At 35.8% G+C, this 22500-nt stretch overlaps 14 non-coding genes across 14 annotated transcripts; all 14 read right to left on the bottom strand.

Annotated features, from left to right (window-relative positions):
- Positions 1-430: 430 nt before the first annotated feature.
- On the bottom strand, positions 431-549 carry LOC141293601 (5S ribosomal RNA). The gene has a single exon (XR_012340778.1). It is a non-coding gene; the product is annotated as a 5S ribosomal RNA (ribosomal RNA).
- Positions 550-633: 84 nt separating this feature from the next.
- LOC141293678 (5S ribosomal RNA) lies at positions 634-752 on the bottom strand. The gene has a single exon (XR_012340798.1). It is a non-coding gene; the product is annotated as a 5S ribosomal RNA (ribosomal RNA).
- Positions 753-836: 84 nt separating this feature from the next.
- Positions 837-955, bottom strand: LOC141315725 (5S ribosomal RNA). The gene has a single exon (XR_012351132.1). It is a non-coding gene; the product is annotated as a 5S ribosomal RNA (ribosomal RNA).
- An 801-nt stretch (positions 956-1756) lies between these two features.
- Positions 1757-1875, bottom strand: LOC141298032 (5S ribosomal RNA). The gene has a single exon (XR_012341512.1). It is a non-coding gene; the product is annotated as a 5S ribosomal RNA (ribosomal RNA).
- Positions 1876-1959: 84 nt separating this feature from the next.
- On the bottom strand, positions 1960-2078 carry LOC141318627 (5S ribosomal RNA). The gene has a single exon (XR_012352931.1). It is a non-coding gene; the product is annotated as a 5S ribosomal RNA (ribosomal RNA).
- Positions 2079-2879: 801 nt separating this feature from the next.
- LOC141293673 (5S ribosomal RNA) lies at positions 2880-2998 on the bottom strand. The gene has a single exon (XR_012340796.1). It is a non-coding gene; the product is annotated as a 5S ribosomal RNA (ribosomal RNA).
- A 784-nt stretch (positions 2999-3782) lies between these two features.
- On the bottom strand, positions 3783-3901 carry LOC141311753 (5S ribosomal RNA). The gene has a single exon (XR_012349169.1). It is a non-coding gene; the product is annotated as a 5S ribosomal RNA (ribosomal RNA).
- A 7354-nt stretch (positions 3902-11255) lies between these two features.
- On the bottom strand, positions 11256-11374 carry LOC141297632 (5S ribosomal RNA). The gene has a single exon (XR_012341421.1). It is a non-coding gene; the product is annotated as a 5S ribosomal RNA (ribosomal RNA).
- Positions 11375-12158: 784 nt separating this feature from the next.
- Positions 12159-12277, bottom strand: LOC141298019 (5S ribosomal RNA). Its single transcript, XR_012341510.1, has one exon. It is a non-coding gene; the product is annotated as a 5S ribosomal RNA (ribosomal RNA).
- Positions 12278-13078: 801 nt separating this feature from the next.
- LOC141318971 (5S ribosomal RNA) lies at positions 13079-13197 on the bottom strand. The gene has a single exon (XR_012353254.1). It is a non-coding gene; the product is annotated as a 5S ribosomal RNA (ribosomal RNA).
- An 84-nt stretch (positions 13198-13281) lies between these two features.
- On the bottom strand, positions 13282-13400 carry LOC141344742 (5S ribosomal RNA). The gene has a single exon (XR_012356832.1). It is a non-coding gene; the product is annotated as a 5S ribosomal RNA (ribosomal RNA).
- Positions 13401-14201: 801 nt separating this feature from the next.
- LOC141316978 (5S ribosomal RNA) lies at positions 14202-14320 on the bottom strand. Its single transcript, XR_012351670.1, has one exon. It is a non-coding gene; the product is annotated as a 5S ribosomal RNA (ribosomal RNA).
- An 84-nt stretch (positions 14321-14404) lies between these two features.
- Positions 14405-14523, bottom strand: LOC141293661 (5S ribosomal RNA). Its single transcript, XR_012340793.1, has one exon. It is a non-coding gene; the product is annotated as a 5S ribosomal RNA (ribosomal RNA).
- Positions 14524-21878: 7355 nt separating this feature from the next.
- LOC141317681 (5S ribosomal RNA) lies at positions 21879-21997 on the bottom strand. Its single transcript, XR_012352044.1, has one exon. It is a non-coding gene; the product is annotated as a 5S ribosomal RNA (ribosomal RNA).
- Positions 21998-22500: the final 503 nt, after the last annotated feature.

Here is a 22500-nt window from a genome sequence, read left to right as displayed (position 1 = left end):
TTCATTTGTCCATACCCTAAAAACAGTCCAAGAACCCCAGTGTGTTGATAAGTCCAATGTGAGTGTCCACCAGTGTATATACAATCCACAGAAAGTGTAATCCAAAGTTTGCAGGTGGTGAATGGAAAGGTGAGCTCTAAAATTAGCAACTCCTCAATCCAACAGTTTGGTGACTGTCCTTTGTTTGTCATGCTGCTCTCTTATACAGTTGTACTTCCTGCTTCCTGTCATGTGTCTAGTCACATGACAGGCCAACGATCCATTTATTAAAGACACATACACTTAAAATGTTAAGAGTAATAAAATGGCCTAAAAAACATGTAAAACACTTAAAACTCTATAATACATTTAAATGATTGTAATAAATAGAGCGGTAAAACACGTCTTTCTAAAAGCCAGCATATTATATAAATAGTGAAGAAAAGGCAAAAGCTTACAGCACCTGGTATTCCCAGGCGGTCTCCCATCCAAGTACTAACCAGGCCCTACGCTGCTTAGCTTCCGAGATCAGACGAGATCGGGCGCTCTCAGCGCGGTATGGCCATAAGCGAGGGCTGCTCCAAAAAGTGGGCTATTTAAAGATCAGCCTCCGTAAAAGCCAGCATATTATATAAATAGTGAAGAAAAGGCAAAAGCTTACAGCACCTGGTATTCCCAGGCGGTCTCCCATCCAAGTACTAACCAGGCCCGACGCTGCTTAGCTTCCGAGATCAGACGAGATCGGGCGCTCTCAGCGCGGTATGGCCATAAGCGAGGGCTGCTCCAAAAAGTGGGCTATTTAAAGATCAGCCTCCGTAAAAGCCAGCATATTATATAAATAGTGAAGAAAAGGCAAAAGCTTACAGCACCTGGTATTCCCAGGCGGTCTCCCATCCAAGTACTAAGCAGGCCCGACGCTGCTTAGCTTCCGAGATCAGACGAGATCGGGCGCTCTCAGCGCGGTATGGCCATAAGCGAGGGCTGCTCCAAAAAGTTGGCTATTTAAAGATCAGCCTCCGTAAAAGCCAGCATATTATATAAATAGTGAAGAAAAGGCAAAAGCTTACAGCACCTGGTATTCCCAGGCGGTCTCCCATAAAAGTGTAAGAATCGGCCTTATCAGCCGAGTTACAAGACTAAAATGGGGTCAGATTTAACTGTGAGAGATGACTAGTGGTTAAAAGAATGAGACATAAAAGAAAATTGGTTTAAATAGATTTGGTGTATTTACAAGGTTCACATAAAAGACTTTAAAACAACACGATAAAACTAGGTTAACTCTGTTAAAAGAATACAGTTCATTTGTCCATACCCTAAAAACAGGTAAACTCTGTTAAAAGAATACAGTTCATTTGTCCATACCCTAAAAACAGTCCAAGAACCCCAGTGTGTTGATAAGTCCAATGTGAGTGTCCACCAGTGTATATACAATCCACAGAAAGTGTAATCCAAAGTTTGCAGGTGGTGAATGGAAAGGTGAGCTCTAAAATTAGCAACTCCTCAATCCAACAGTTTGGTGACTGTCCTTTGTTTGTCATGCTGCTCTCTTATACAGTTGTACTTCCTGCTTCCTGTCATGTGTCTAGTCACATGACAGGCCAACCATCCATTTATTAAAGACACATACACTTAAAATGTTAAGAGTAATAAAATGGCCTAAAAAACATGTAAAACACTTAAAACTCTATAATACATTTAAATGATTGTAATAAATAGAGCGGTAAAACACGTCTTTCTAAAAGCCAGCATATTATATAAATAGTGAAGAAAAGGCAAAAGCTTACAGCACCTGGTATTCCCAGGCGGTCTCCCATCCAAGTACTAACCAAGCCCGACGCTGCTTAGCTTCCGAGATCAGACGAGATCGGGCGCTCTCAGCGCGGTATGGCCATAAGCGAGGGCTGCTCCAAAAAGTGGGCTATTTAAAGATCAGCCTCCGTAAAAGCCAGCATATTATATAAATAGTGAAGAAAAGGCAAAAGCTTACAGCACCTGGCATTCCCAGGCAGTGTCCCATCCAAGTACTAACCAGGCCCGACGCTGCTTAGCTTCCGAGATCAGACGAGATCGGGCGCTCTCAGCGCGGTATGGCCATAAGCGAGGGCTGCTCCAAAAAGTGGGCTATTTAAAGATCAGCCTCCGTAAAAGCCAGCATATTACATAAATAGTAAAGAAAAGGCAAAAGCTTACAGCACCTGGTATTCCCAGGCGGTCTCCCATAAAAGTGTAACAATCGGCCTTATCAGCCGAGTTACAAGACTAAAATGGGGTCAGATTTAACTGTGAGAGATGACTAGTGGTTAAAAGAATGAGACATAAAAGAAAATTGGTTTAAATAGATTTGGTGTATTTACAAGGTTCACATAAAAGACTTTAAAACAACACGATAAAACTAGGTAAACTCTGTTAAAAGAATACAGTTCATTTGTCCATACCCTAAAAACTGGTAAACTCTGTTAAAAGAATACAGTTCATTTTTCCATACCCTAAAAACAGTCCAAGAACCCCAGTGTGTTGATAAGTCCAATGTGAGTGTCCACCAGTGTATATACAATCCACAGAAAGTGTAATCCAAAGTTTGCAGGTGGTGAATGGAAAGGTGAGCTCTAAAATTAGCAACTCCTCAATCCAACAGTTTGGTGACTGTCCTTTGTTTGTCATGCTGCTCTCTTATACAGTTGTACTTCCTGCTTCCTGTCATGTGTCTAGTCACATGACAGGCCAACCATCCATTTATTAAAGACACATACACTTAAAATGTTAAGAGTAATAAAATGGCCTAAAAAACATGTAAAACACTTAAAACTCTATAATACATTTAAATGATTGTAATAAATAGAGCGGTAAAACACGTCTTTCTAAAAGCCAGCATATTATATAAATAGTGAAGAAAAGGCAAAAGCTTACAGCACCTGGTATTCCCAGGCGGTCTCCCATCCAAGTACTAACCAGGCCCGACGCTGCTTAGCTTCCGAGATCAGACGAGATCGGGCGCTCTCAGCGCGGTATGGCCATAAGCGAGGGCTGCTCCAAAAAGTGGGCTATTTAAAGATCAGCCTCCGTAAAAGCCAGCATATTACATAAATAGTGAAGAAAAGGCAAAAGCTTACAGCACCTGGTATTCCCAGGCGGTCTCCCATAAAAGTGTAACAATCGGCCTTATCAGCCGAGTTACAAGACTAAAATGGGGTCAGATTTAACTGTGAGAGATGACTAGTGGTTAAAAGAATGAGACATAAAAGAAAATTGGTTTAAATAGATTTGGTGTATTTACAAGGTTCACATAAAAGACTTTAAAACAACACGATAAAACTAGGTAAACTCTGTTAAAACAATACAGTTCATTTGTCCATACCCTAAAAACAGGTAAACTCTGTTAAAAGAATACAGTTCATTTGTCCATACCCTAAAAACAGTCCAAGAACCCCAGTGTGTTGATAAGTCCAATGTGAGTGTCCACCAGTGTATATACAATCCACAGAAAGTGTAATCCAAAGTTTGCAGGTGGTGAATGGAAAGGTGAGCTCTAAAATTAGCAACTCCTCAATCCAACAGTTTGGTGACTGTCCTTTGTTTGTCATGCTGCTCTCTTATACAGTTGTACTTCCTGCTTCCTGTCATGTGTCTAGTCACATGACAGGCCAACCATCCATTTATTAAAGACACATACACTTAAAATGTTAAGAGTAATAAAATGGCCTAAAAAACATGTAAAACACTTAAAACTCTATAATACATTTAAATTATTGTAATAAATAGAGCGGTAAAACACGTCTTTATATAAATAGTGAAGAAAAGGCAAAAGCTTACAGCACCTGGTATTCCCCGGCGGTCTCCCATCCAAGTACTAACCAGGCCCGACGCTGCTTAGCTTCCGAGATCAGACGAGATCGGGCGCTCTCAGCGCGGTATGGCCATAAGCGAGGGCTGCTCCAAAAAGTGGGCTATTTAAAGATCAGCCTCCGTAAAAGCCAGCATATTACATAAATAGTAAAGAAAAGGCAAAAGCTTACAGCACCTGGTATTCCCAGGCGGTCTCCCATAAAAGTGTAACAATCGGCCTTATCAGCCGAGTTACAAGACTAAAATGGGGTCAGATTTAACTGTGAGAGATGACTAGTGGTTAAAAGAATGAGACATAAAAGAAAATTGGTTTAAATAGATTTGGTGTATTTACAAGGTTCACATAAAAGACTTTAAAACAACACGATAAAACTAGGTAAACTCTGTTAAAAGAATACAGTTCATTTGTCCATACCCTAAAAACAGGTAAACTCTGTTAAAAGAATACAGTTCATTTTTCCATACCCTAAAAACAGTCCAAGAACCCCAGTGTGTTGATAAGTCCAATGTGAGTGTCCACCAGTGTATATACAATCCACAGAAAGTGTAATCCAAAGTTTGCAGGTGGTGAATGGAAAGGTGAGCTCTAAAATTAGCAACTCCTCAATCCAACAGTTTGGTGACTGTCCTTTGTTTGTCATGCTGCTCTCTTATACAGTTGTACTTCCTGCTTCCTGTCATGTGTCTAGTCACATGACAGGCCAACCATCCATTTATTAAAGACACATACACTTAAAATGTTAAGAGTAATAAAATGGCCTAAAAAACATGTAAAACACTTAAAACTCTATAATACATTTAAATGATTGTAATAAATAGAGCGGTAAAACACGTCTTTCTAAAAGCCAGCATATTATATAAATAGTGAAGAAAAGGCAAAAGCTTACAGCACCTGGTATTCCCAGGCTGTCTCCCATCCAAGTACTAACCAGGCCCGACGCTGCTTAGCTTCCGAGATCAGACGAGATCGGGCGCTCTTTTTTTTTTTTTTTTTTTAATTTATTTAAAACATGTTAATACATTTTAAAAACAGTCTGAATCACATTCTGGCAACAATACATTAAATCGAAACCATGTCATTTCAATAAATGGGTTATCATTTACAAAAATTTTGACAAAAACATCTTTCTCTTCATTCATATTACAGTAATCAAACAAAACATTTAAAATAAAACACATCTTCACCTTAAAAAGTTTGCACACAGGTATTTTTGTTTTCTTTTGTTTGACAAAATTTCTTCTGCTCCAAATTACAAATCTAGCAATGGTTAATATCAAATTTAAAAAACACACATTCTTAAAATTACCTTTAGAACCAAATAAAAACATTGTTTCCCATTCTTCATCAATACATCTTTGTTCTACTCCCAATTTACTTGTCATTTCTTTTAATTTTTTTATAAAACATTTTAACCCTGTGCATTTAAAAAAAATATGCATCAATCCTTCATCTTCCCTATTACATACCTTGCATATTGCATCACTTGCCATTCCAAATTTACACAGTCTCATTTCACTTAATAAACAATTATGTCTTAAAATATAATCAAAGTTTTCTAAAATTGGACTTTTCCACCAAGCTCTTAGATTTTTCCATATTTTCTTAGTTTCCATACTTGGGTACAATCTTTGCCAATATCCTTCTGCTTTTGGTGTGATAAAAACATCTTCACATAAACAAGAATAAAACATCTTTAAAATACCATCTTTAAAAGCATCCTTCTTGTCATTACTTTTAAAATCAATCATCATTCCATCATTACCTTTTGTTTCTTCTGTACCTTCTATAATATTTATCCATTCTTCCGGTATTACTTCTTTCATTTGTTTGTATTGTTTTTCTAAGACTGTTTTAGTTTCATTGTCATAATTTTCTACAATTGCGTCTCTTATTACTTGCACCGGTACAAAACCAGGTATCACTTCATACAAGATATCTTTTATTTGCTTTATCCCCGCATAAAACCATTTTTTATAAAAAATGGTATCATTTCCCTTTTTAATTTGATTATTTAAAAACAATGGTTGTCTTAAAATCTCTTCCCTGGTAAAAGACGTACAAACAACATGCTTTCTAAAATCACCCCATGCTTTTACAACCTCTTTATAAAACTCTGGTATTCCGTTCATCATGTTTTCTTTTAGCTTCATCCATAAAACATCATCTCCCATTTTTCCACATTTATTTAAAAAATAGTTCATTACACCCTTCCACGCATATTTCCCATGTTTCCAGTATTTATTAACAGTTTTTATTCTTATACTTTTCATTCTTATTAATGGATCTATTAGTCCCAACCCTCCTTCCTCCACCTTTCCAATTAGAGTGTCATAAGCAATTTTCGATGGTTTCCCCTCCCATAAAAAGTTTAAAACAATAGATTTGATTTTTTTATACACCCATATAGGCAAACTCACAGAACCCAATACATACCACATTTTTGATAAAAACAAAGAATTAATAACTAAAACCTTCCCTTTTAAAAATAATCCTCTTAATTTCCAGAAATTTAATCTCTTCTCCATTCCTTTTAAAACCTCCTCCCATACCACTTCTCTTATTTCATTTTCATTTTCTCCAACCCTTATACCTAAAATTTTCATACTCTTCTTTTCTTCCTTAAATTGCATTTTATTCAGCAGATCATTCGGTAATCCAATTTTCATGTATGTAGTTTTTTCTTTATTAACTTTTGCCCCTGTTCCTTTACAATATCTTTCTAAAACTTCCATTGCTTTATCCATACTTTTAATATCTTTTACAAACAATGTCGTGTCATCTGCATATTGAAATATTTTTTGTTCTGATTCTTCTCCTTTTATGCGTATTCCTTTTATGTTCTTTTCCTGGTCTACTGCCAGTCCTAAAGCTTCAGATACTAAAGTGTATAATAATGCTGACATAGGACAACCTTGTCTGATTGATCTCGTTATTTTAAAATCTTTAGTTAAAAAACCATTCACTTTTACACAACTACTTATATCTGTATATAAACATTTTATCCATTTTAAAAAATTCTCCCCAAAACCAAATCTCTCCATCACATGTATCAAGTATTTGTGTTCAACTCTATCAAAAGCCTTTTCTAAATCCACACTTATTATATATCCTGTTTCTTTCTCCTCCTTCATGTACCATATCATATCTCTTATATTGTTAATGACATCAGTAATATCTCTTTTTAGAACAGCATATGCTTGATTTGTAGTAATTATATTTGGTACTACTATTTTCAATCGATTGGCTAAAATTTTGGCTAATATTTTATAATCTGTATTCAACATGCTTAGTGGTCTGTAGTTTTTCAGGTCTCTCTTATCACCTTTTTTCTTGTAAATTATTTTCACCATACCTTTCTTCATACTATTCGTTAAATTCCCTTTTTTAAAATTATCTATAAATATTTCATTTAAAATTGGACATAACACATCTTTAAAAACCTTATAAAATTCAGCTGTTAATCCATCTATTCCTGGACTTTTACCATTTTTCAGTTGATCAATTGCAATTCCTATTTCTAATTCCGTAATCTCACTCTCACACATTTCTTTGTCTCCCTCATTAACTTTAACCTGTATTTTACTTAATACAAATTCCTCATCTTCTAAAACTATCTCATTTTTGGTAAATAAATGCTTATAGAATTCTCCGACTTCTTCCAAAATTCCTGTTTTATCTTCTACAATCCTTGCATCTTCTGTTTTAATACTTTTTATTATATCTGCTCTCTGTCTTGTTTTTTCTAATTCATAAAAATATTTCGTACTTCTTTCTCCTTCTACAATGTCTTTCGCCCTACTTCTTATTATTGCTCCTTTACACTTCTCTTCTTCTATTTTCTTTAATTCTTCCTGTAATTCTATTATCTTATCAATATTTTCATCATGCTCATTTACTTTCCTCATTTCTTCATCCCACTCTTTTTTGATCTTATTTTCTTTCATCTTTTTGACTTTTTGCCATTTTTTTGAATATTCCATTGAGAATTTTTTTATTCTTTTTTTGAGAATGTCCCACCAAAACCCTTTTTCCATTTCATACATTTCCTCATTTACACTATTAATTATTATACTTTCTATTTCCATTCTGTATATTTCATTTTTTAGAAGTTCTGCATTTAATATCCACACCCCTGGTCCTTTATCAGCCTCATTAAAATTCATCAATATCCATAAAAAATCATGATCACTCTCACTATAATTTTTGTAAGACGCCTTAGTGACATAATATGCTTCCTTTTTCTTACATAAAAATAAGTCTATTCTACTTTGCTTTAGAACTCTGTCAACAATTTGTCTTCTTGAATATTCTCTTTTCATACCATTCCTCTCTCTCCACACATCCACCATATTATATTTCTCCATTATGTTATGTAGTTCATTCCTCCCTCTATCTCTTCTAAATCCCATTTAATCATCTACATCAATTCTCTGTATTACAGTGTTAAAATCACCTAACACCATAATGTTGTCATGTTTTTCTATTAACTCATTCATATCCCTGTAAAAATTAAATTTATCTCTTTCATCATTTGGTGCATGTATATTACACACTTTCATTTCTTTTCCATTACACACAAATTTAACAATTATTATTCTTCCCTTTGTGTCTTTATAATCTATATTTACTTCTTCAAATACTCCTTTTCTTATTAAAATAGCTACCCCTCTCTTCCTTTCCATATCACAGTTACTATATATTTCTCCGTTCCATAATTTTCTAATTTCATCACTTATTTTATCTTCCCATTTCGTTTCTTGTAAACATAGCACATCACATTTTTTGGTCAGACACATTAATCTTTCAAACTTTTGACATTTGGATAATCCTCTAGCATTCAGCGATACAATTGATATAGAGCTCATTAAAGAAAAGATTGGAAAAACCAAAACCCACCATTCAATCCGTTTCATTGTCTTTCAAAAAAGTATTTTTTACTTCACCCATTTCAGCTTTCCTCCTCTCCAGTCTTTCCTTTTGCTCTTCTCTTCTTATCTTCTGCCTTTTAAGAACCTGTTGAATGTCTAAGCCATCTTTTCTTGTTTTTACACATCTATTCAGTCTTTCTTTTCCTTTGTTTTCCATTCCACGAATTTCCCCCCCATTGTCTGCTCCTCTTACCTCAGTCAGTGTCTTTATTCCCTTATCCTCAGCTTTTTCTTTTTCTTGTCCTTTTTCGTAGTCCAGTTCATTAGTGTCCACATCGTCCTGTTCCTTAGAAAATCCTTCTTTAATCAAATTTATATCCTCTTTGTTCGCTCCTCCTCCCATCTCCATTCCTTGTTCTTCATCTTCCTTCTTTTCTTTATTCTCATCTATGTTGTTGTTCTCCTCTTCCTCGTCATCTTGTTTCTCGTCCTCTCCTTGCGTCTGCCTTTGTGAGTCATTTAACCTCTCAATTGTTGTAACTCCCATTACCTCTTGTATTTCCATTCCTGGATCTTCATTTTCCTCGTCTTCTATCTCGCATCTGCATCTTAACATTGTCTTTTGGCAGCCTTGGCACCGCGGGACTTTACAGTCTCGCGCATAATGCCCCTGCTCAAGACAATTTCTGCATGTGAATTGTGGGCAGTCCTTTTTTTCATGCTCCGGACTTACACAGATCCTGCATGTCTTCACTTGATTATCGTGAATCACTCTGAAGTACTGCACTCCTTCTTCAGTCCTGAAGCTTGTGTTGTATGGTAAAGACGTCACCTCTTGTGGAAACTTTACCCTCAAAAATCGTGTTCCGTCTGCCACCGTTGTCCCGGGATGATATCTTCTTCTTAGTGGTAGAATGGGAGTTACACCCCAATTGATTAGTTTTTGACTGATTTCCTCATCTTCTATATAGCTGGGCAGACTCAAGAAAGACACCATTCTTTCTGTTGCACACAATTTCCTTATCTCACATTCTTGTCCGTTTATCATTATTCCATTCAACAGCAAATCACAGTCCATCTCACTTTCCATAGTCATTTCAAAATCATAATTATTTTTTCTTCTCAGTCCGATCAATTTTCCCATTCCAACTTTCTCTTCAACTGCTTTAATTATCATTATTATTGTTATATTTTCTATATCTTTAACAGTCATTGTTAATGTTGCTTCTTTCTTGTATTCCCTCTGATACCTTGTTTGTTTGCTTAATTTCTGTATCATTTGTTGTCGTTGAGATAAAACATTTCTTTTTTCTCCAACTTCTTTCTCAATTCCAATACCTTCAGTTGATTGTAGATCTCCTTTCCGTTCTTGTCCAGTTGTTTTTCTTTCTTGTTTCCTCCTTGAAACCACCGTCGCCCACGTTTCATTATTGTTTTCTCCATGTCTTTCATTTATATTCCTTTCAGTTATGTCTGCAACAAATCCTGGTTCCGCATTTCCCATCTCATGTTGTTTTACCAGTCCGTGTTCTTTGTCCATTAAATCCATATTTTGGTTGTCTCAAACCCCAAACAGAAAGACCTGTTTGGGGTTAAAAAAAACCTTCCTCAAAAAAAACTTTTTCTAACTAAAAAACAAACAAAATAAATGTGAAAAAACACCCAGAAAAATGGTGAGCCTATCTCACCTACTGCACACTACAAACTGCCAACTCACTTCCTGTTTGCTCTCTAGCGCCTCAGGTGGGGGTATGGCCATAAGCTATGGCTGCTCCAAAAAGTGGGCTATTTAAAGATCAGCCTCCGTAAAAGCCAGCATATTACATAAATAGTGAAGAAAAGGCAAAAGCTTACAGCACCTGGTATTCCCAGGCGGTCTCCCATAAAAGTGTAACAATCGGCCTTATCAGCCGAGTTACAAGACTAAAATGGGGTCAGATTTAACTGTGAGAGATGACTAGTGGTTAAAAGAATGAGACATAAAAGAAAATTGGTTTAAATAGATTTGGTGTATTTACAAGGTTCACATAAAAGACTTTAAAACAACACGATAAAACTAGGTAAACTCTGTTAAAAGAATACAGTTCATTTGTCCATACCCTAAAAACAGGTAAACTCTGTTAAAAGAATACAGTTCATTTGTCCATACCCTAAAAACAGTCCAAGAACCCCAGTGTGTTGATAAGTCCAATGTGAGTGTCCACCAGTGTATATACAATCCACAGAAAGTGTAATCCAAAGTTTGCAGGTGGTGAATGGAAAGGTGAGCTCTAAAATTAGCAACTCCTCAATCCAACAGTTTGGTGACTGTCCTTTGTTTGTCATGCTGCTCTCTTATACAGTTGTACTTCCTGCTTCCTGTCATGTGTCTAGTCACATGACAGGCCAACCATCCATTTATTAAAGACACATACACTTAAAATGTTAAGAGTAATAAAATGGCCTAAAAAACATGTAAAACACTTAAAACTCTATAATACATTTAAATGATTGTAATAAATAGAGCGGTAAAACACGTCTTTCTAAAAGCCAGCATATTATATAAATAGTGAAGAAAAGGCAAAAGCTTACAGCACCTGGTATTCCCAGGCGGTCTCCCATCCAAGTACTAACCAGGCCCGACGCTGCTTAGCTTCCGAGATCAGACGAGATCGGGCACTCTCAGCGCGGTATGGCCATAAGCGAGGGCTGCTCCAAAAAGTGGGCTATTTAAAGATCAGCCTCCGTAAAAGCCAGCATATTATATAAATAGTGAAGAAAAGGCAAAAGCTTACAGCACCTGGTATTCCCAGGCGGTCTCCCATAAAAGTGTAACAATCTGCCTTATCAGCCGAGTTACAAGACTAAAATGGGGTCAGATTTAACTGTGAGAGATGACTAGTGGTTAAAAGAATGAGACATAAAAGAAAATTGGTTTAAATAGATTTGGTGTATTTACAAGGTTCACATAAAAGACTTTAAAACAACACAATAAAACTAGGTAAACTCTGTTAAAAGAATACAGTTCATTTGTCCATACCCTAAAAACAGGTAAACTCTGTTAAAAGAATACAGTTCATTTGTCCATACCCTAAAAACAGTCCAAGAACCCCAGTGTGTTGATAAGTCCAATGTGAGTGTCCACCAGTGTATATACAATCCACAGAAAGTGTAATCCAAAGTTTGCAGGTGGTGAATGGAAAGGTGAGCTCTAAAATTAGCAACTCCTCAATCCAACAGTTTGGTGACTGTCCTTTGTTTGTCATGCTGCTCTCTTATACAGTTGTACTTCCTGCTTCCTGTCATGTGTCTAGTCACATGACAGGCCAACCATCCATTTATTAAAGACACATACACTTAAAATGTTAAGAGTAATAAAATGGCCTAAAAAACATGTAAAACACTTAAAACTCTATAATACATTTAAATGATTGTAATAAATAGAGCGGTAAAACACGTCTTTATATAAATAGTGAAGAAAAGGCAAAAGCTTACAGCACCTGGTATTCCCAGGCGGTCTCCCATCCAAGTACTAACCAAGCCCGACGCTGCTTAGCTTCCGAGATCAGACGAGATCGGGCGCTCTCAGCGCGGTATGGCCATAAGCGAGGGCTGCTCCAAAAAGTGGGCTATTTAAAGATCAGCCTCCGTAAAAGCCAGCATATTATATAAATAGTGAAGAAAAGGCAAAAGCTTACAGCACCTGGTATTCCCAGGCGGTCTCCCATAAAAGTGTAACAATCGGCCTTATCAGCCGAGTTACAAGACTAAAATGGGGTCAGATTTAACTGTGAGAGATGACTAGTGGTTAAAAGAATGAGACATAAAAGAAAATTGGTTTAAATAGATTTGGTGTATTTACAAGGTTCACATAAAAGACTTTAAAACAACACGATAAAACTAGGTAAACTCTGTTAAAAGAATACAGTTCATTTGTCCATACCCTAAAAACAGGTAAACTCTGTTAAAAGAATACAGTTCATTTGTCCATACCCTAAAAACAGTCCAAGAACCCCAGTGTGTTGATAAGTCCAATGTGAGTGTCCACCAGTGTATATACAATCCACAGAAAGTGTAATCCAAAGTTTGCAGGTGGTGAATGGAAAGGTGAGCTCTAAAATTAGCAACTCCTCAATCCAACAGTTTGGTGACTGTCCTTTGTTTGTCATGCTGCTCTCTTATACAGTTGTACTTCCTGCTTCCTGTCATGTGTCTAGTCACATGACAGGCCAACCATCCATTTATTAAAGACACATACACTTAAAATGTTAAGAGTAATAAAATGGCCTAAAAAACATGTAAAACACTTAAAACTCTATAATACATTTAAATGATTGTAATAAATAGAGCGGTAAAACACGTCTTTCTAAAAGCCAGCATATTATATAAATAGTGAAGAAAAGGCAAAAGCTTACAGCACCTGGTATTCCCAGGCTGTCTCCCATCCAAGTACTAACCAAGCCCGACGCTGCTTAGCTTCCGAGATCAGACGAGATCGGGCGCTCTCAGCGCGGTATGGCCATAAGCGAGGGCTGCTCCAAAAAGTGGGCTATTTAAAGATCAGCCTCCGTAAAAGCCAGCATATTATATAAATAGTGAAGAAAAGGCAAAAGCTTACAGCACCTGGTATTCCCAGGCGGTGTCCGATCCAAGTACTAACCAGGCCTGACGCTGCTTAGCTTCCGAGATCAGACGAGATCGGGCGCTCTCAGCGCGGTATGGCCATAAGCGAGGGCTGCTCCAAAAAGTGGGCTATTTAAAGATCAGCCTCCGTAAAAGCCAGCATATTACATAAATAGTGAAGAAAAGGCAAAAGCTTACAGCACCTGGTATTCCCAGGCGGTCTCCCATAAAAGTGTAACAATCGGCCTTATCAGCCGAGTTACAAGACTAAAATGGGGTCAGATTTTACTGTGAGAGATGACTAGTGGTTAAAAGAATGAGACATAAAAGAAAATTGGTTTAAATAGATTTGGTGTATTTACAAGGTTCACATAAAAGACTTTAAAACAACATGATAAAACTAGGTAAACTCTGTTAAAAGAATACAGTTCATTTGTCCATACCCTAAAAACAGGTAAACTCTGTTAAAAGAATACAGTTCATTTGTCCATACCCTAAAAACAGTCCAAGAACCCCAGTGTGTTGATAAGTCCAATGTGAGTGTCCACCAGTGTATATACAATCCACAGAAAGTGTAATCCAAAGTTTGCAGGTGGTGAATGGAAAGGTGAGCTCTAAAATTAGCAACTCCTCAATCCAACAGTTTGGTGACTGTCCTTTGTTTGTCATGCTGCTCTCTTATACAGTTGTACTTCCTGCTTCCTGTCATGTGTCTAGTCACATGACAGGCCAACCATCCATTTATTAAAGACACATACACTTAAAATGTTAAGAGTAATAAAATGGCCTAAAAAACATGTAAAACACTTAAAACTCTATAATACATTTAAATGATTGTAATAAATAGAGCGGTAAAACACGTCTTTCTAAAAGCCAGCCTATTATATAAATAGTGAAGAAAAGGCAAAAGCTTACAGCACCTGGTATTCCCAGGCGGTCTCCCAACCAAGTACTAACCAGGCCCGACGCTGCTTAGCTTCCGAGATCAGACGAGATCGGGCGGTCTCAGCGCGGTATGGCCATAAGCGAGGGCTGCTCCAAAAAGTGGGCTATTTAAAGATCAGCCTCCGTAAAAGCCAGCATATTATATAAATAGTGAAGAAAAGGCAAAAGCTTACAGCACCTGGTATTCCCAGGCGGTCTCCCATCCAAGTACTAACCAGGCCCGACGCTGCTTAGCTTCCGAGATCAGACGAGATCGGGCGCTCTCAGCGCGGTATGGCCATAAGCGAGGGCTGCTCCAAAAAGTGGGCTATTTAAAGATCAGCCTCCGTAAAAGCCAGCATATTACATAAATAGTAAAGAAAAGGCAAAAGCTTACAGCACCTGGTATTCCCAGGCGGTCTCCCATAAAAGTGTAACAATCGGCCTTATCAGCCGAGTTACAAGACTAAAATGGGGTCAGATTTAACTGTGAGAGATGACTAGTGGTTAAAAGAATGAGACATAAAAGAAAATTGGTTTAAATAGATTTGGTGTATTTACAAGGTTCACATAAAAGACTTTAAAACAACACGATAAAACTAGGTAAACTCTGTTAAAAGAATACAGTTCATTTGTCCATACCCTAAAAACAGGTAAACTCTGTTAAAAGAATACAGTTCATTTTTCCATACCCTAAAAACAGTCCAAGAACCCCAGTGTGTTGATAAGTCCAATGTGAGTGTCCACCAGTGTATATACAATCCACAGAAAGTGTAATCCAAAGTTTGCAGGTGGTGAATGGAAAGGTGAGCTCTAAAATTAGCAACTCCTCAATCCAACAGTTTGGTGACTGTCCTTTGTTTGTCATGCTGCTCTCTTATACAGTTGTACTTCCTGCTTCCTGTCATGTGTCTAGTCACATGACAGGCCAACCATCCATTTATTAAAGACACATACACTTAAAATGTTAAGAGTAATAAAATGGCCTAAAAAACATGTAAAACACTTAAAACTCTATAATACATTTAAATGATTGTAATAAATAGAGCGGTAAAACACGTCTTTCTAAAAGCCAGCATATTATATAAATAGTGAAGAAAAGGCAAAAGCTTACAGCACCTGGTATTCCCAGGCTGTCTCCCATCCAAGTACTAACCAGGCCCGACGCTGCTTAGCTTCCGAGATCAGACGAGATCGGGCGCTCTTTTTTTTTTTTTTTTTTTAATTTATTTAAAACATGTTAATACATTTTAAAAACAGTCTGAATCACATTCTGGCAACAATACATTAAATCGAAACCATGTCATTTCAATAAATGGGTTATCATTTACAAAAATTTTGACAAAAACATCTTTCTCTTCATTCATATTACAGTAATCAAACAAAACATTTAAAATAAAACACATCTTCACCTTAAAAAGTTTGCACACAGGTATTTTTGTTTTCTTTTGTTTGACAAAATTTCTTCTGCTCCAAATTACAAATCTAGCAATGGTTAATATCAAATTTAAAAAACACACATTCTTAAAATTACCTTTAGAACCAAATAAAAACATTGTTTCCCATTCTTCATCAATACATCTTTGTTCTACTCCCAATTTACTTGTCATTTCTTTTAATTTTTTTATAAAACATTTTAACCCTGTGCATTTAAAAAAAATATGCATCAATCCTTCATCTTCCCTATTACATACCTTGCATATTGCATCACTTGCCATTCCAAATTTACACAGTCTCATTTCACTTAATAAACAATTATGTCTTAAAATATAATCAAAGTTTTCTAAAATTGGACTTTTCCACCAAGCTCTTAGATTTTTCCATATTTTCTTAGTTTCCATACTTGGGTACAATCTTTGCCAATATCCTTCTGCTTTTGGTGTGATAAAAACATCTTCACATAAACAAGAATAAAACATCTTTAAAATACCATCTTTAAAAGCATCCTTCTTGTCATTACTTTTAAAATCAATCATCATTCCATCATTACCTTTTGTTTCTTCTGTACCTTCTATAATATTTATCCATTCTTCCGGTATTACTTCTTTCATTTGTTTGTATTGTTTTTCTAAGACTGTTTTAGTTTCATTGTCATAATTTTCTACAATTGCGTCTCTTATTACTTGCACCGGTACAAAACCAGGTATCACTTCATACAAGATATCTTTTATTTGCTTTATCCCCGCATAAAACCATTTTTTATAAAAAATGGTATCATTTCCCTTTTTAATTTGATTATTTAAAAACAATGGTTGTCTTAAAATCTCTTCCCTGGTAAAAGACGTACAAACAACATGCTTTCTAAAATCACCCCATGCTTTTACAACCTCTTTATAAAACTCTGGTATTCCGTTCATCATGTTTTCTTTTAGCTTCATCCATAAAACATCATCTCCCATTTTTCCACATTTATTTAAAAAATAGTTCATTACACCCTTCCACGCATATTTCCCATGTTTCCAGTATTTATTAACAGTTTTTATTCTTATACTTTTCATTCTTATTAATGGATCTATTAGTCCCAACCCTCCTTCCTCCACCTTTCCAATTAGAGTGTCATAAGCAATTTTCGATGGTTTCCCCTCCCATAAAAAGTTTAAAACAATAGATTTGATTTTTTTATACACCCATATAGGCAAACTCACAGAACCCAATACATACCACATTTTTGATAAAAACAAAGAATTAATAACTAAAACCTTCCCTTTTAAAAATAATCCTCTTAATTTCCAGAAATTTAATCTCTTCTCCATTCCTTTTAAAACCTCCTCCCATACCACTTCTCTTATTTCATTTTCATTTTCTCCAACCCTTATACCTAAAATTTTCATACTCTTCTTTTCTTCCTTAAATTGCATTTTATTCAGCAGATCATTCGGTAATCCAATTTTCATGTATGTAGTTTTTTCTTTATTAACTTTTGCCCCTGTTCCTTTACAATATCTTTCTAAAACTTCCATTGCTTTATCCATACTTTTAATATCTTTTACAAACAATGTCGTGTCATCTGCATATTGAAATATTTTTTGTTCTGATTCTTCTCCTTTTATGCGTATTCCTTTTATGTTCTTTTCCTGGTCTACTGCCAGTCCTAAAGCTTCAGATACTAAAGTGTATAATAATGCTGACATAGGACAACCTTGTCTGATTGATCTCGTTATTTTAAAATCTTTAGTTAAAAAACCATTCACTTTTACACAACTACTTATATCTGTATATAAACATTTTATCCATTTTAAAAAATTCTCCCCAAAACCAAATCTCTCCATCACATGTATCAAGTATTTGTGTTCAACTCTATCAAAAGCCTTTTCTAAATCCACACTTATTATATATCCTGTTTCTTTCTCCTCCTTCATGTACCATATCATATCTCTTATATTGTTAATGACATCAGTAATATCTCTTTTTAGAACAGCATATGCTTGATTTGTAGTAATTATATTTGGTACTACTATTTTCAATCGATTGGCTAAAATTTTGGCTAATATTTTATAATCTGTATTCAACATGCTTAGTGGTCTGTAGTTTTTCAGGTCTCTCTTATCACCTTTTTTCTTGTAAATTATTTTCACCATACCTTTCTTCATACTATTCGTTAAATTCCCTTTTTTAAAATTATCTATAAATATTTCATTTAAAATTGGACATAACACATCTTTAAAAACCTTATAAAATTCAGCTGTTAATCCATCTATTCCTGGACTTTTACCATTTTTCAGTTGATCAATTGCAATTCCTATTTCTAATTCCGTAATCTCACTCTCACACATTTCTTTGTCTCCCTCATTAACTTTAACCTGTATTTTACTTAATACAAATTCCTCATCTTCTAAAACTATCTCATTTTTGGTAAATAAATGCTTATAGAATTCTCTGACTTCTTCCAAAATTCCTGTTTTATCTTCTACAATCCTTGCATCTTCTGTTTTAATACTTTTTATTATATCTGCTCTCTGTCTTGTTTTTTCTAATTCATAAAAATATTTCGTACTTCTTTCTCCTTCTACAATGTCTTTCGCCCTACTTCTTATTATTGCTCCTTTACACTTCTCTTCTTCTATTTTCTTTAATTCTTCCTGTAATTCTATTATCTTATCAATATTTTCATCATGCTCATTTACTTTCCTCATTTCTTCATCCCACTCTTTTTTGATCTTATTTTCTTTCATCTTTTTGACTTTTTGCCATTTTTTTGAATATTCCATTGAGAATTTTTTTATTCTTTTTTTGAGAATGTCCCACCAAAACCCTTTTTCCATTTCATACATTTCCTCATTTACACTATTAATTATTATACTTTCTATTTCCATTCTGTATATTTCATTTTTTAGAAGTTCTGCATTTAATATCCACACCCCTGGTCCTTTATCAGCCTCATTAAAATTCATCAATATCCATAAAAAATCATGATCACTCTCACTATAATTTTTGTAAGACGCCTTAGTGACATAATATGCTTCCTTTTTCTTACATAAAAATAAGTCTATTCTACTTTGCTTTAGAACTCTGTCAACAATTTGTCTTCTTGAATATTCTCTTTTCATACCATTCCTCTCTCTCCACACATCCACCATATTATATTTCTCCATTATGTTATGTAGTTCATTCCTCCCTCTATCTCTTCTAAATCCCATTTAATCATCTACATCAATTCTCTGTATTACAGTGTTAAAATCACCTAACACCATAATGTTGTCATGTTTTTCTATTAACTCATTCATATCCCTGTAAAAATTAAATTTATCTCTTTCATCATTTGGTGCATGTATATTACACACTTTCATTTCTTTTCCATTACACACAAATTTAACAATTATTATTCTTCCCTTTGTGTCTTTATAATCTATATTTACTTCTTCAAATACTCCTTTTCTTATTAAAATAGCTACCCCTCTCTTCCTTTCCATATCACAGTTACTATATATTTCTCCGTTCCATAATTTTCTAATTTCATCACTTATTTTATCTTCCCATTTCGTTTCTTGTAAACATAGCACATCACATTTTTTGGTCAGACACATTAATCTTTCAAACTTTTGACATTTGGATAATCCTCTAGCATTCAGCGATACAATTGATATAGAGCTCATTAAAGAAAAGATTGGAAAAACCAAAACCCACCATTCAATCCGTTTCATTGTCTTTCAAAAAAGTATTTTTTACTTCACCCATTTCAGCTTTCCTCCTCTCCAGTCTTTCCTTTTGCTCTTCTCTTCTTATCTTCTGCCTTTTAAGAACCTGTTGAATGTCTAAGCCATCTTTTCTTGTTTTTACACATCTATTCAGTCTTTCTTTTCCTTTGTTTTCCATTCCACGAATTTCCCCCCCATTGTCTGCTCCTCTTACCTCAGTCAGTGTCTTTATTCCCTTATCCTCAGCTTTTTCTTTTTCTTGTCCTTTTTCGTAGTCCAGTTCATTAGTGTCCACATCGTCCTGTTCCTTAGAAAATCCTTCTTTAATCAAATTTATATCCTCTTTGTTCGCTCCTCCTCCCATCTCCATTCCTTGTTCTTCATCTTCCTTCTTTTCTTTATTCTCATCTATGTTGTTGTTCTCCTCTTCCTCGTCATCTTGTTTCTCGTCCTCTCCTTGCGTCTGCCTTTGTGAGTCATTTAACCTCTCAATTGTTGTAACTCCCATTACCTCTTGTATTTCCATTCCTGGATCTTCATTTTCCTCGTCTTCTATCTCGCATCTGCATCTTAACATTGTCTTTTGGCAGCCTTGGCACCGCGGGACTTTACAGTCTCGCGCATAATGCCCCTGCTCAAGACAATTTCTGCATGTGAATTGTGGGCAGTCCTTTTTTTCATGCTCCGGACTTACACAGATCCTGCATGTCTTCACTTGATTATCGTGAATCACTCTGAAGTACTGCACTCCTTCTTCAGTCCTGAAGCTTGTGTTGTATGGTAAAGACGTCACCTCTTGTGGAAACTTTACCCTCAAAAATCGTGTTCCGTCTGCCACCGTTGTCCCGGGATGATATCTTCTTCTTAGTGGTAGAATGGGAGTTACACCCCAATTGATTAGTTTTTGACTGATTTCCTCATCTTCTATATAGCTGGGCAGACTCAAGAAAGACACCATTCTTTCTGTTGCACACAATTTCCTTATCTCACATTCTTGTCCGTTTATCATTATTCCATTCAACAGCAAATCACAGTCCATCTCACTTTCCATAGTCATTTCAAAATCATAATTATTTTTTCTTCTCAGTCCGATCAATTTTCCCATTCCAACTTTCTCTTCAACTGCTTTAATTATCATTATTATTGTTATATTTTCTATATCTTTAACAGTCATTGTTAATGTTGCTTCTTTCTTGTATTCCCTCTGATACCTTGTTTGTTTGCTTAATTTCTGTATCATTTGTTGTCGTTGAGATAAAACATTTCTTTTTTCTCCAACTTCTTTCTCAATTCCAATACCTTCAGTTGATTGTAGATCTCCTTTCCGTTCTTGTCCAGTTGTTTTTCTTTCTTGTTTCCTCCTTGAAACCACCGTCGCCCACGTTTCATTATTGTTTTCTCCATGTCTTTCATTTATATTCCTTTCAGTTATGTCTGCAACAAATCCTGGTTCCGCATTTCCCATCTCATGTTGTTTTACCAGTCCGTGTTCTTTGTCCATTAAATCCATATTTTGGTTGTCTCAAACCCCAAACAGAAAGACCTGTTTGGGGTTAAAAAAAACCTTCCTCAAAAAAAACTTTTTCTAACTAAAAAACAAACAAAATAAATGTGAAAAAACACCCAGAAAAATGGTGAGCCTATCTCACCTACTGCACACTACAAACTGCCAACTCACTTCCTGTTTGCTCTCTAGCGCCTCAGGTGGGGGTATGGCCATAAGCTATGGCTGCTCCAAAAAGTGGGCTATTTAAAGATCAGCCTCCGTAAAAGCCAGCATATTACATAAATAGTGAAGAAAAGGCAAAAGCTTACAGCACCTGGTATTCCCAGGCGGTCTCCCATAAAAGTGTAACAATCGGCCTTATCAGCCGAGTTACAAGACTAAAATGGGGTCAGATTTAACTGTGAGAGATGACTAGTGGTTAAAAGAATGAGACATAAAAGAAAATTGGTTTAAATAGATTTGGTGTATTTACAAGGTTCACATAAAAGACTTTAAAACAACACGATAAAACTAGGTAAACTCTGTTAAAAGAATACAGTTCATTTGTCCATACCCTAAAAACAGGTAAACTCTGTTAAAAGAATACAGTTCATTTGTCCATACCCTAAAAACAGTCCAAGAACCCCAGTGTGTTGATAAGTCCAATGTGAGTGTCCACCAGTGTATATACAATCCACAGAAAGTGTAATCCAAAGTTTGCAGGTGGTGAATGGAAAGGTGAGCTCTAAAATTAGCAACTCCTCAATCCAACAGTTTGGTGACTGTCCTTTGTTTGTCATGCTGCTCTCTTATACAGTTGTACTTCCTGCTTCCTGTCATGTGTCTAGTCACATGACAGGCCAACCATCCATTTATTAAAGACACATACACTTAAAATGTTAAGAGTAATAAAATGGCCTAAAAAAACATGTAAAACACTTAAAACTCTATAATACATTTAAATGATTGTAATAAATAGAGCGGTAAAACACGTCTTTCTAAAAGCCAGCATTTTATATAAATAGTGAAGAAAAGGCAAAAGCTTACACCACCTGGTATTCCCAGGCGGTCTCCCATCCAAGTACTAACCAGGCCCGACGCTGCTTAGCTTCCGAGATCAGACGAGATCGGGCGCTCTCAGCGCGGTATGGCCATAAGCGAGGGCTGCTCCAAAAAGTGGGCTATTTAAAGATCAGCCTCCGTAAAAGCCAGCATATTATATAAATAGTGAAGAAAAGGCAAAAGCTTACAGCACCTGGTATTCCCAGGCGGTCTCCCATAAAAGTGTAACAATCTGCCTTATCAGCCGAGTTACAAGACTAAAATGGGGTCAGATTTAACTGTGAGAGATGACTAGTGGTTAAAAGAATGAGACATAAAAGAAAATTGGTTTAAATAGATTTGGTGTATTTACAAGGTTCACATAAAAGACTTTAAAACAACACGATAAAACTAGGTAAACTCTGTTAAAAGAATACAGTTCATTTGTCCATACCCTAAAAACAGGTAAACTCTGTTAAAAGAATACAGTTCATTTGTCCATACCCTAAAAACAGTCCAAGAACCCCAGTGTGTTGATAAGTCCAATGTGAGTGTCCACCAGTGTATATACAATCCACAGAAAGTGTAATCCAAAGTTTGCAGGTGGTGAATAGAAAGGTG

This window comes from Garra rufa, chromosome 1, assembly GCF_049309525.1.
Source record: "Garra rufa chromosome 1, GarRuf1.0, whole genome shotgun sequence".
In the NCBI taxonomy this organism is placed as follows: Eukaryota; Metazoa; Chordata; class Actinopteri; order Cypriniformes; family Cyprinidae; genus Garra; species Garra rufa.
The sequence above is the reverse complement of the archived record's forward strand: the minus strand, read 5'-3'. Positions and strand labels throughout refer to the sequence as shown.